Raw genomic sequence first — 14,178 nt, 5'->3', positions numbered from 1 at the left:
GGAAAATAATTCTACCGATTTATCCAATTGGCCGTTTTCTAAAAATACATTATGCAATAAATTATATACCAAAACAAATGGCAATTTTAATGCTTTAAAATGGTGCATAAACGTCTGTCCAAGCACGAAAACTGCCAAAGTTAATTGCAGCCATATAGGAACCTCAGATTACCGCCTTTTTAAACCTGGGAAAATAATTCTACCGATCTATCCAATTGACCAATTAGTAAAAACACACATTATGCTACAAATTATATACCATATTAAAGTGCAATCATAATGCTTTAAAATGATGCATAAATGACTGTCATATCATGAAAACTGTCAATGTTATTTGCAACCATATCGGAACCTCAAATTACCGCCTTTTTAAAGCTGTGAAAATAATTCTACCGATCTATCCAATTGGCAATTTTCTAAAAATATTTTATGCAATAAATTATATACCAAAACAAATGGCAACTATAATGCAATAAAAAGATATATAAACGACTGTTATAACATGAAAACTATAAAAGTTATTTGCAACCATATCGGAGCCTTGAATTACCGCATTTTTAAACCTGTACCAATAAATATACCGATCTATCCAACTTTTGTAAAAATTCATTATGCCACAAATTATACACCAAAATAAAGTGCAACTGTAATGCTTTAAAATGATGCATAAGCTATTGCCCTAGCATGAAAATTGTCAAAGTTATTTGCAACCATATCGGAACCTCAAATTACCGCGTTTTTAAACATAGAACAATAATTCTACCGATCCTTCAAATTGACCATTTTTTAGACGAACACATTATGCCACAAATGATATACCAAATTAAAGTGCAATCATAATGCTTTAAAATGATGCATAAATGACTGTCATAGCATGAAAACTGTCAAAGTTATTCACAATCATATCGGAACCTCAAATTACCGCCTTTTTAAACCTGGGAAAATAATTCTACCGATCTATCCAATTGGCCATTTTCTAAAAATACGTTATGCAATAAATTATATACCAAAACAAATGGCAATTTTAATGCTTTAAAATGGTGCATAAACGACTGTCCTAGCAAGAAAACTGCCAAAGTTAATTGCAACCATATCGGAACCTCAAATCACAGCGTTTTTAAACATAGAACAACAATTCTACCGATCCATCAAATTTGCAATTTTTTAGAAGAACACATTTTGACACAAATGATATACCAAGTTAAAGTACAAATGTAATGCATTAAAATGATGCATAAATGATTGTCATAGCATGAAAACTGTCAAAGGTATTCGCAACCATATCGGAACCTCAAATTACCGCCTTTTTAAAGCTGCGAAAATAATTCTACCGATCTATCCAATTGGCCATTTTCTAAAAATACAATATGCAACAAATTATATACCAAAACAAATGGCAATTTTAATGCTTTAAAATGGTGCATAAATGACTGTCCTAGCACGAAAACTGCCAAAGTTAATTGCAACCATATCGGAACCTCAGATTACAGCCTTTATTAAACATAGAACAATAATTCTACCGATCTATCAAATTGACCAATTTGTAAAAACACACATTATGCAACAAATTATATACCATATTAAAGTGCAATCATAATGCTTTAAAATGAAGCATAAATTACTGTCATAGCATGAAAACTGTCAACGTTATTTGCAACCATATCGGAACCTCAAACTACCGCGTTTTTAAAGCTGTGAAAATAATTCTACCGATCTATCCAATTGGCCATTTTCTAAAAATATATTATGGAATAAATTATATACCAAAGCAAATGGCAACTATAATGCAATAAAAAGATATATAAACGTCTGTTATAACATGAAAACTATAAAAGTTATTTGCAACCATATCGGAGCCTTAAATTACCGAATTTTTGCACCTGTATCAATAAATATACCGATCTATCCAATTTTTGTAAAAATTCATTATGCCACAAATTATACACCAAAATATAGTGCAACTGTAATGCTTTAAAAAGATGCATAAACAATTGCCCTAGCATGAAAACTGTCAAAGTTATTTGCAACCATATCGGAACCTAAAATTACCGCGTTTTTAAACATAGAACAATAATTCTACCGATCCATCAAATTGACCATTTTTTAGACGAACACATTATGCCACATATGATATACCAAATTAAAGTGCAATCATAATGCTCTAAACTGATGCATTAATGACTGTCATAGCATGAAAACTGTCAAAGTTATTCACAACCATATCGGATCCTCAAATTACCGCCTTTTTAAACCTGGGAAAATAATAATTTTAATGCTTTAAAATGGTGCATAAACGACTGTCCTAGCACGAAAACTGCCAAAATTAATTGCAACCATATCGGAACTTCAGATTACTGCGTTTATTAAACATAGAACAATAATTCTACCGATCTATCAAATTGACCAATTTGTAAAAACACACATTATGCTACAAATGATATACCATATTATGCTACAAATGATATACCATATTAAAATGATGCATAAATGACTGTCATAGCATGAAAACTGTCAATGTTATTTGAAACCATATCGGAACCTCAAATTACAGCGTTTTTAAACATAGAACAATAATTCTACCGATCCATCAAATTGACCATTTTTTAGACGAACACATTATGCCACAAATGATATATCAAATTAAAGTGCTTTAAAATGATGCATAAATGACTATCATAGCAAGAAAACTGTCAAAGTTATTCACAACCATATCGGATCCTCAAATTACCGCCTTTTTAAACCTGGGAAAATAATTCTATCGATCTATCCAATTGGCCATTTTCTAAAAATACATTATGCAATAAATTATATACCAAAACAAATGGCAACTATAATGCAATAAAAAGATGTATAAACGACTGTTATAACATGAAAACTATATAAGTTATTTGCAACCATATCGGGGCCTTAAATTACCGCATTTTTAAACCTGTACCAATAAATATACCGATCTATCCAATTTTTGTAAAAATTCATTATGCCACAAATTATACACCAAAATAAAGTGCAACTGTAATGCTTTAAAAAGATGCATAAACAATTGCCCTAGCATGAAAACTGTCAAAGTTATTTGCAACCATATCGGAACCTAAAATTACCGCGTTTTTAAACATAGAACAATAATTCTACCGATCCATCAAATTGACCATTTTTTAGACGAACACATTATGCCACAAATGATATACCAAATTAAAGTGCAATCATAATGCTCTAAACTGATGCATAAATGACTGTCATAGCATGAAAACTGTCAAAGTTATTCACAACCATATCGGAACCTCAAATTACCGCCTTTTTAAACCTGGGAAAATAATTCTACCGATCTATCCAATTGGCCATTTTCTTAAAATACATTATGCAATAAATTATATACCAAAACAAATGGCATTTTAATGCTTTAAAATGGTGCATAAACGACTGTCCTAGCACGAAAACTGCCAAAATTAATTGCAACCATATCGGAACCTCAGATTACTTCGTTTATTAAACATAGAACAATAATTCTACCGATCTATCAAATTGACCAATTTGTAAAAACATACATTATGCTACAAATGATATACCATATTATGCTACAAATGATATACCATATTAAAATGATGCATAAATGACTGTCATAGCATGAAAACTGTCAATGTTATTTGAAACCATATCGGAACCTCAAATTACAGCGTTTTTAAACATAGAACAATAATTCTACCGATCCATCAATTTGACCATTTTTTAGACGAACACATTATGCCACAAATGATATATCAAATTAAAGTGCAATCATAATGCTTTAAAATGATTTTTTTAGACGAACACATTATGCCACAAATGATATATCAAATTAAAGTGCAATCATAATGCTTTAAAATGTTGCATAAATGACTATCATAGCATGAAAACTGTCAAAGTTATTCACAACCATATCGGATCCTCAAATTACCGCCTTTTTAAACCTGGGAAAATAATTCTATCGATCTATCCAATTGGCCATTTTCTAAAAATACATTATGCAATAAATTATATACCAAAACAAATGGCTGTTATAACATGAAAACTATAAAAGTTATTTGCAACCATATCGGGGCCTTAAATTACCGCATTTTTAAACCTGTACCAATAAATATACCGATCTATCCAATTTTTGTAAAAATTCATTATGCCACAAATTATACACCAAAATAAAGTGCAACTGTAATGCTTTAAAATGATGCATAAACTATTGCCCTAGCATGAAAACTGTCAAAGTTATTTGCAACCATATCGGAACCTCAAACTACCGCGTTTTTAAACATGTCAAAGTTATTTGCAACCATATCGGAACCGCAAATCACAGCGTTTTTAAACATAGAACAGCAATTCTACCGATCCATCAAATTTAAAATTTTTTAGAAGAACACATTTTGCCACAAATGATATACCAAGTTAAAGTACAATCGTAATGCATTAAAATGATGCATAAATGATTGTCATAGCATGAAAACTGTCAAAGGTATTCGCAACCATATCGGAACCTCAAATTACCGCCTTTTTAAACCTGGGAAAATAATTCTACAGATCTATCCAATTGGCCATTTTCTTAAAATACAATATGCAATAAATTATATACCAAAACAAATGGCAATTTTAATGCTTTAAAATGGTGCATAAATGACTGTCCTAGCAGAAAACTAACAAAGTTAATTGCAACCATATCGGAACCTCAGATTACACCGTTTATTAAACATAGAACAATAATTCTACCGATCTATCAAATTGACTGTTTTTACGGGTTAGAAAGGGTAGGGTATAGATTAGTCTTAAGTAGTGTGTAAGTAAATAAAACTCTTTTCTTTTCACAAACGTTATAAATTCATATGTTTATTGAACTCTAACGGGTAAGTATTTAATATATAGAGTAAGTATTTAATATATACGGTAAGTATTTAATATATTTAAGGTAAGTACATATATTTAACAAATTTTAGGTTAATGTTAACGTATTTATTTTATTATATTTGAAGTGACGATAATAAAGCTGCAGCTAACTTTAGTGTGTCTAAGCTGAAGTTAGCTGCAGTTAAGAGGTGGGTGTTGTTTGACATCAGGGTGTTGACACTGGTGTTTTGTTCATTGAAATGAACATTGACCAATTTGTAAAAATACACATTATGCAACAAATTATATACCATATTAAAGTTAAGTTAAGTTAGTTTTTAAAGCTGTGAAAATAATTCTACCGATCTATCCAATTGGCCATTTTCTAAAAATATATTATGGAATAAATTATATACCAAAGCAAATGGCAACTATAATGCAATAAAAAGATATATAAACGACTGTTATAACATGAAAACTATAAAATTATTTGCAACCATATCGGAACCTCAAGTTACCGCCTTTTTAAAGCAGTGAAAATAATTCCACCGATCTATCCAATTGACAATTTTCTAAAAATATATTATGCAATAAATTATATACCAAAACAAATGGCAACTATAATGCAATAAAAAGATATATAAACGACTGTTATAACATGAAAACTATAAAAGTTATTTGCAACCATATCGGAGCCTTGAACTACCGCGTTTTTAAACCTGTACCAATAAATATACCGATCTATCCAACTTTTGTAAAAATTCATTATGCCACAAATTATACACCAAAATAAAGTGCAACTGTAATGCTTTAAAATGATGCATAAATGACTGTTATAGCATGAAAACTGTCAAAGTTATTCGCAACCATATCGGAACCTCAAATTACCGCGTTTCTAAACATAGAACAATAATTCTACCGATCCTTCAAATTGACCATTTTTTAGACGAACACATTATGCCACAAATGATATACCAAGTTAAAGTGCATTCATAATGCTTTAAAATGATGCATAAATGATTGTTATAGCATGAAAACTGTCAAAGTTATTCACAACAATATCGGAACCACAAATTACCGCCTTTTTAAACCTGGGAAAATAATTCTACCGATCTATCCAATTGGCCATTTTCTAAAAATACATTATGCAATAAATTATATACTAAAACAAATGGCAATTTTAATGCTTTAAAATGGTGCATAAACGACTGTCCTCGCACGAAAACTGCCAAAGTTAATTGCAACCATATCAGAACCTCAGATTACTGCGTTTATTAAACATATAACAATAATTCTACCGATCTATCAAATTGACCAATTAGTAAAAACATACATTATGCTACAAATGATATACCATATTATGCTACAAATGATATACCATATTAAAATGTCGCATAAATGACTGTCATAGCATGAAAACTGTCAATGTTATTTGCAACCATATCGGAACCTCAAATTACAGCGTTTTTAAACATAGAACAATAATTCTACCGATCCATCAAATTGACCATTTTTTAAACGAACACATTATGCCACAAATGATATATCAAATTAAAGTGCAATCATAATGCTTTGAAATGATGCATAAATGACTGTCATAGCATGAAAACTGTCAAAGTTATTCACAACCATATCGGAACCTCAAATTACCGCCTTCTTAAACCTTGGAAAATAATTCTATCGATCTATCCAATTGGCCATTCTCTAAAAATACATTGTGCAATAAATTATATACCAAAACAAATGGCAACTATAATGTAATAAAAAGATGTATAAACGACTGTTATAACATGAAAACTATAAAAGTTATTTGCAACCATATCGGGGCCTTAAATTACCGCATTTTTAAACCTGTACCAATAAATATACCGATCTATCCAATTTTTGTAAAAATTCATTATGCCACAAATTATACACCAAAACAAAGTGCAACTTTAATGCTTTAAAATGATGCATAAATGACTGTCATAGCATGAAAATAAATTATATACCAAAACAAATGGAAATTTTAATGCTTTAAAATGGTGCATAAGCGACTGTCCTAGCACGAAAACTGCCAAAGTTAATTGCAGCCATATCGGAACCTCAGATTACCGCGTTTATTAAACATAGAACAATAATTCTACCGATCTATCAAATTGACCAATTAGTAAAAACACACATTATGCTACAAATTATATACCATAATAAAGTGCAATCATAATGCTTTAAAATGATGCATAAATGACTGTCATAGCATGAAAACTGTCAATGTTATTTGCAACCATATCGTTATTTGTAACCATGACCTAAAACCACCTTCATTATCCAATATAATTTTATTCGGTTTTTTTCATCAAAAGAAACAGTTTTAAATAAGCTTTAATCAATGTCAAAGTTGTTCTTTCAGGAATTTCTTCAATCATTGCGTATTTTGTAAATTTATCTATCATTGTTACGTACATTTGATTGTTATTTATATACCATATTTCTGAATGATATATTTGAAAAGGACCTGTTGGAGTTTCTGTTTTCTCCAAAGGTAGCTTAATAGGGTTTCTTTCATGTTTAAAGTTACAAATGTGGCAATTGTTAATAAATTTTGTTATTTCTTTTTTCAGGTTTGGATAGTAATATAATTGTTTTAAATCTTCATAAGTTTTGTTTATTCCAGGGTGATTATTATCAAACCTATGATGTTTGGCTATTATTTCTAATATTTCTTCAACATTCTTTTCTTCAATAATATGATTAGTTAAGAATACTTCAGCTTCAATAATATTATTAGGGTTAGATTTTCTGTTTTTGAATTAATTTTGGAGTTTTATTAAATCCTCTTTGTCAGGACAATATAATGCCACTGCTTTAAATAGTATGATCTTGTCTAATATTTGCGCTATCAGATCAGAATCAAGTTCTGTATAGTTATATATGATTCTATTATTAGAAAATATTATATCTTCATCAATTTTAGATAAATCTCCTTTTTTAAGGATAATTTGATTCTTGAAACTTTGAAAAGGTTTTTCTGTAACCTTAAACAAGTCTGAACTGTCTTCTTCAGCAGAATGTACAGTTTGGTTGTCATCTTCAATGACTGGAATACTTTCCAAAATGTCTACTCTACTAGTTGTTTGTTTTTTACTATAAGGGTTTCTTGGGTTTTTCGCAAGATCTTCCCTAGAGTGTATTTCTCTTAAATGTTTATTTAATGCACTTATTGTTGCATAAGTTTTTCCGCATAAAGGGCAATTTGTTTTTCCCTCATGCATCAACATATGTTGATTTTCGCTAGTTTTATCTCTGTTATTTTTACCACATATTTGGCATTGTGAATAATGTTTTTGGTTTACGTTAGTTTCCCTAATTCTTGAAAGTGCATCCGCTACTTTGTTTTCTTTACCTTGTACATGGGATATATCGAACTCATATTCATTGAGCTTGATTTTCCATCGAATAAGTTTAGAATTGGGTTCTTTTAGGTTTGCTATTCATATTAAAGGTTTGTGATCTGTATGTAAATCAAATCTTCTTCCGTAAAGGTAATGTCTAAATTGTTTTACTGCCCATACTATTGACAGCAATTCTTTCTCTATAGTTGAGTAATTACATTCATGTTTATTTAGCGTTCTTGATGCAAATGCTATTGGCCCCTTCCTTTTGTGAAAGTACTGCGCCCAAGGCATAATTACTCGCATCCGTTGTTAATATAAATTTCTGATTAAAGTCAGGATACCTTAATATCATATCTGACATATGAATATTTTTTAATTTTTCAAAACTCTCCCTATAATCCTTATCATTTACGTTGATAACTGCGTCCTTTTTAAGGCGGATCGTTAAAGGTTTTGCAATTTTAGAATAATTGGGAATAAATTTTCTATAATAACCACTTAGTCCTAGGAAACTTTGTATTTCCCTGACCGTTTTTGGAATGGTTTGTTTTTTAATAGCTTCTATTTTATTAGGATTTGGCCTTATGCCTTCGTTCGTAACTATATGTCCCAGAAACTCAGTTTCTTTTTTCAAGAACTCGCTTTTATTTAAAGACACTTTTAAGTTTGCTTTCCTCAATGTAATAAATATTTTTTCTAAGTTACTAATGTGCTCTTGTAGAGAAGTCGAAAATACTAAGATGTCGTCCATGTAAATAACACAGATTTTGTTAACATGTTCCCTAAGAACATTGTTCATCATGCGCTGAAAAGTCGAAGGAGCGTTCTTAAGCCCAAAAGGCATTCGAACGAACTCAAAATGACCATTATGCGTAGAGAAAGCTGTTTTTTACGCGGTCTTCAGGTTCTACTTCTATTTGATAGAATCCCTTGGTAAGATCTAATGTCGAAAAATAATTCGCTCTACCTAGTTTGTCTAGTATGTCATCTATTCGTGGTATAGGATATTTATCTTCCTTAGTAACCTGATTTAATTTGCGGTAATATATGACTATATGCCATTCTTTGTTACCTACTTTGTCCTCTTTTTTAGGGACAATCCATATAGGTGCGTTATATTATGAATTTGAATGTTTTATGATTCCTTGTTCTAACATTTCGTTCATTTGTTTTTCTACTTCTTCTGTATGAATACTAGGATATCTATATGTTTTAGAATATATGGGACCTGTCAGTCCTGTATCGATTTTATGCTTTACTTCATTTGTAAAGGCCAAATCGTCACCTTTATGATAGAAAACATCTTCATGTTTCTGAATTAAGATACGAATAGCTTTTGATTCTTCGGAATTCAAATGGTCTAAACGTAAAGGATTATTAGTATTACCTAATTGCTCAATACTATAAAATTCTGGTAACCGATTTATATCATCTGAAACTGTCGTCTCCTCATCATCTCCTTCATAATATAACCTTAATGTCCTTCCATTTATTTTTAAAGTCTTTTCTTCGTAATTAATTGTTGCTCTGTTTAATCTTAAAGTCAAATGTCCCAAAAGTCCATGGAAAAAATCATGAAATTCGTATAAACCGAAAGTGGTATCTGAAACTAATGGTATTTGCATACTGTCTTTTGGTATAATACCCTCGTGGGAAATATTAAAAATTCCTGATGCTGTTTTAATCGATATGGGGTTCTCCAACCTTTTGATAAATTGTGGGGGACAATGGTCAAAATTTAAAAAGTTTTCGGTCGATCCTGTGTCAATTAATAGTCGCAAGGACCTTGATTTTCCCCTAAACAGGATATATGGGAGTCCGAGTCTCCCGGGTCTTTTAGGTGAGAGGCCATTACAGGAAAATTTCCTGGTTCATGAGACCCGTAACTCTGTCTGTCTTGTCTAACATAATTTTTATAATCAAAATTCAAACACTTACAATTACATTCCGCTTCCTTGGACTGCTGACCATGATGGTTTTGCCTTCTCGTCTGAGTTGCTGAAACGTCCATCGGTTCCGGTTGTTGCTGTGTTGTTGGTAAGTATAGCTTAGGTTGCCACTTGTTATGTTGATCATTATTTTGTAGCCATTATTTTGTACATATTATTTTGTTGCCCGTTGTTGTGTTGTTTGTTGTCCCGTTGTTTGTTATAATTGGTCTTAGGCTGCCAATTATTTCTTCCTTCCTTCCTATCGGTGCCCTTTTCTTCATTGAAGAACCCTGATTGGGCCAACTCATGCATAGCTTCCTCCATGGTTCGAGGTTTTAGAGAACAAAGAACTGTTCTCATATGTACGGGTAATCTTGTTGTGAACACCTTTAGTGCAGTTTGTATGTTCCTTTCAACATCCTGCATATTTCCTTCTTGTCTGGTTTTTTAGTTCAAGATTGCCAACTTTTATAGTATGTAGTTGTGGAAGTTTATTGTACTTCCTCTGTATTGCGCCGCTCGCAGTTCCTCATACAATTGATCAGCTGTTTGGAAACCTCCAAAATAGGTTTCCAACATTGCCTTTATTTCACTCCAGTTATTTAAGTGTGGATGTATTTCCATTGCTCTTCGAGCCTTACCCATCAGTTTGCTTTTTATTATGTTGATGCACATCCTTTGTGCTTGTTCATTATACAACATTAGGGTAGGAATTATATCATCAACGTTGGTGCAAAAAGTGCACAAATCTTCCTTCCTTCCATCAAAGGTTTGAATTTTTTCCAGATATTTTAGCGGATTAATATCTAGAGTCCGTATACCTGGTTGTTGTGCTGCTGCAGCTAGGGTTGGGTTCGGTTGGTTTACCGCCATGAATTAATGTTATTTGCAGCCATATCGGAACCTCAAATTACCGCGTTTTTAAAGCTGTGAAAATAATTCTACCGATCTATCCAATTGGCCATTTTCTAAAAATATATTATGCAATAAATTATATACCAAAACAAATGGCAACTATAATGCAATAAAAAGATATTTAAACGACTGCTATAACATGAAAACTATAAAAGATATTTGCAACCATATCGGAGCCTTAAATTACCGCATTTCTAAACCCGTACCAATAAATATACCGATCTACCCAATTTTTGTAAAAATTCATATTGCCACAAATTATACACCAAAACAAAGTGCAACTGTAATGCTTTTAAATTATACATAAACTATTGTCCTGGCATGAAAACTGTCAAAGTTATTTGCAACCATATCGGAACCTCAAATCACAGCGTTTTTAAACATAGAACAACAATTCTACCGATCCATCAAATTTACAATTTTTTAGAAGAACACATTTTGCCACAAATGATATACCAAGTTAAAGTACAATCGTAATGCATTAAAATAATGCATAAATGATTGTCATAGCATGAAAACTGTCAAAGGTATTCGCAACCATATCGGAACCTCGAATTACCGCCTTTATAAACCTGGGAAAATAATTCTACCGATCTATCCAATTGACCATTTTCTAAAAATACAATATGCAATAAATTATATACCAAAACAAATGGCAATTTTAATGCTTTAAAATGGTGCATAAATGACTGTCCTAGCACGAAAACTGCCAAAGTTAATTGCAACCATATCGGAACCTCAGATTACAGCGTTTATTAAACATAGAACAATAATTCTACCGATCTATCAAATTGACCAATTTGTAAAAACACACATTATGCAACAAATTATATACCATATTAAAGTGCAATCATAATGCTTTAAAATGATGCATAAATTACTGTCATAGCATGAAAACTGTCAATGTTATTTGCAACCATATCGGAACCTCAAACTACCGCGTTTTTAAAGCTGTGAAAATAATTCTACCGATCTATCCAATTGGCCATTTTCTAAAAATATATTATGGAATAAATTATATACCAAAGCAAATGGCAACTATAATGCAATAAAAAGATATATAAACGACTCACAGTGGTATAGGAAAAAAAAAAGAGGGAAATAATTCGGTAACTTCTAAACGGTTAATCCGATTTTAATGAAATTTGGTGTGCACAAAGAGGAGGTGTTGTCGAGTTTAGGTTTTGAATTTGGACCTTATAGGCCAACCAGGGGCCCGGCGGGGGTCATCAAATTAGGACACCTCGGCTATGTTAAATTTTTAAAACGATCCTATTTCTTCATTTGAGTTCCGATTTTAGAAAATTTGCCTAGCACTATTATTTTCATCCATAAGGTTAACTCTTAAATTTGTTACATATATGGATGAAAATAATAGTGCTAGGTAAATTTTCTAAAAGATGTTGAGTTTTCCCTAATTAATTTGTCACTTAAAAACATTAGGTAGGCATGTTATATATCAATGGAAAGGTAATTTTGTCTATTTTTCAAAACTGTATATAATTTTTGAAAATTAAAAAATTCGCGGAATACTTTTTTTAAAAAAAATTAAAAAATGTTTTTTATTCAGTTTTTGCGAAGATACAAATTTTTCAAATTGCAATAAAAATTTTATTTATGAATATTTTTTGATGAAATTTTACAGTTAGGTAGATTTTTTTACTCAAAATCCAAAATTAAATAAAAATTTCGAATTTTCTTATTAGAAATCCCGGAATTCCCAAAAAAGTTTTAAAAAATCCCAAAAATGGGATTTTTTGGTTTTTGCCTATTATATCCATACCAGGGGCGGGGTTATCGAAACCCGTTACAAAATGATTAAGAACTTATTGGGTCATATAAAACAGGTAACTATAATTTGATATCGACTATGCGATTTGAGAATTTTGCTCAAAATTTAATTTTCCATAAAAAATAGGGTTTTTTTGGATGGACCTGGTCCCCTCGGTATCAAAAATTTTTAGGTTTTGTTTCATTTATCGTATTTTATGTAAAGTCAGCTTTCCAAAAAGTATAAATTCTATATACATCTTCTTAGAAACTTTTTAGATAACTTAAAAAGAAAAAGATACTTTTTTCCCAAAAAAATGACAAAAAATCGCCTTTTTTTAATTTTTTAAATTTAAATGCCTATAACTTTGGACTCAGTCATGATTTTTACATAATTCTTTCACTGCTTGGTATATAAACTTGTTGTTAAGCAAATAAAAAAAAATGGCGAAAATCGGAAATATTTGGACCTGCTATTATCAAAAAAACTAAAGTAAGGACGGTAAAAATTTTAAAATTTTAATATTCAAATGCGAATATCTCCTAAACTATAAGAGATAATTTACTGCTACGACGACATTTTGCTCGATGAGGAGATTCTATATACGAAATTTTTTTTAAATCGGAACTCAAATGAAGAAATAGGATCGTTTTAAAAATTTAACATAGCCGAGGTGTCCTAATTTGAGGACCAACCGCCGGGCCCCTGGTTGGCCTATAAGGTCCAAATTCAAAACCTAAACTCGACAACACCTCCTCTTTGTGCATACCAAATTTCATTAAAATCGGATTAACCGTTTAGAAGTTACCGAATTATTTCCCTCTTTTTTTTTTCCTATACCACTGTGCGACTGTTATAACATGAAATATAAAAGTTATTTGCAACCATATCGGAGCCTTAAATTACCGAATTTTTGAACCTGTACCAATAAATATACCGATCTATCCAATTTTTGTAAAAATTCGTTATGCCACAAATTATACACCAAAATAAAGTGCAACTGTAATGCTTTAAAATGATGCATAAACGATTGTCCTAACACGAAAACTGCCAAAGTTAATTGCAACCATATCGGAACCTCAGATTATTGCGTTTTTAAACATAGAACAATAATTCTACCGATCCATCAAATTGACCATTTTTTAGACGAACACATTATGCCACAAATGATATACCAAATTAAAGTGCAATCATAATGCTCTAAACTGATGCATAAATGACTCTCATAGCATGAAAACTGTCAAAGTTATTCACAACCATATCGGAACCTCAAATTACCGCCTTTTTAAACCTGGGAAAATAATTCTATCGATCTATCCAATTGGCCATTTTCTAAAAATAC

The sequence above is a fragment of the Lucilia sericata genome, unplaced genomic scaffold (genome assembly GCF_015586225.1).
Source record: "Lucilia sericata isolate MDLA Ls3-8-SP2 unplaced genomic scaffold, ASM1558622v1 Contig001915F_arrow, whole genome shotgun sequence".
Classification (NCBI taxonomy): domain Eukaryota; kingdom Metazoa; phylum Arthropoda; class Insecta; order Diptera; family Calliphoridae; genus Lucilia; species Lucilia sericata.
The sequence above is the reverse complement of the archived record's forward strand: the minus strand, read 5'-3'. Positions refer to the sequence as shown.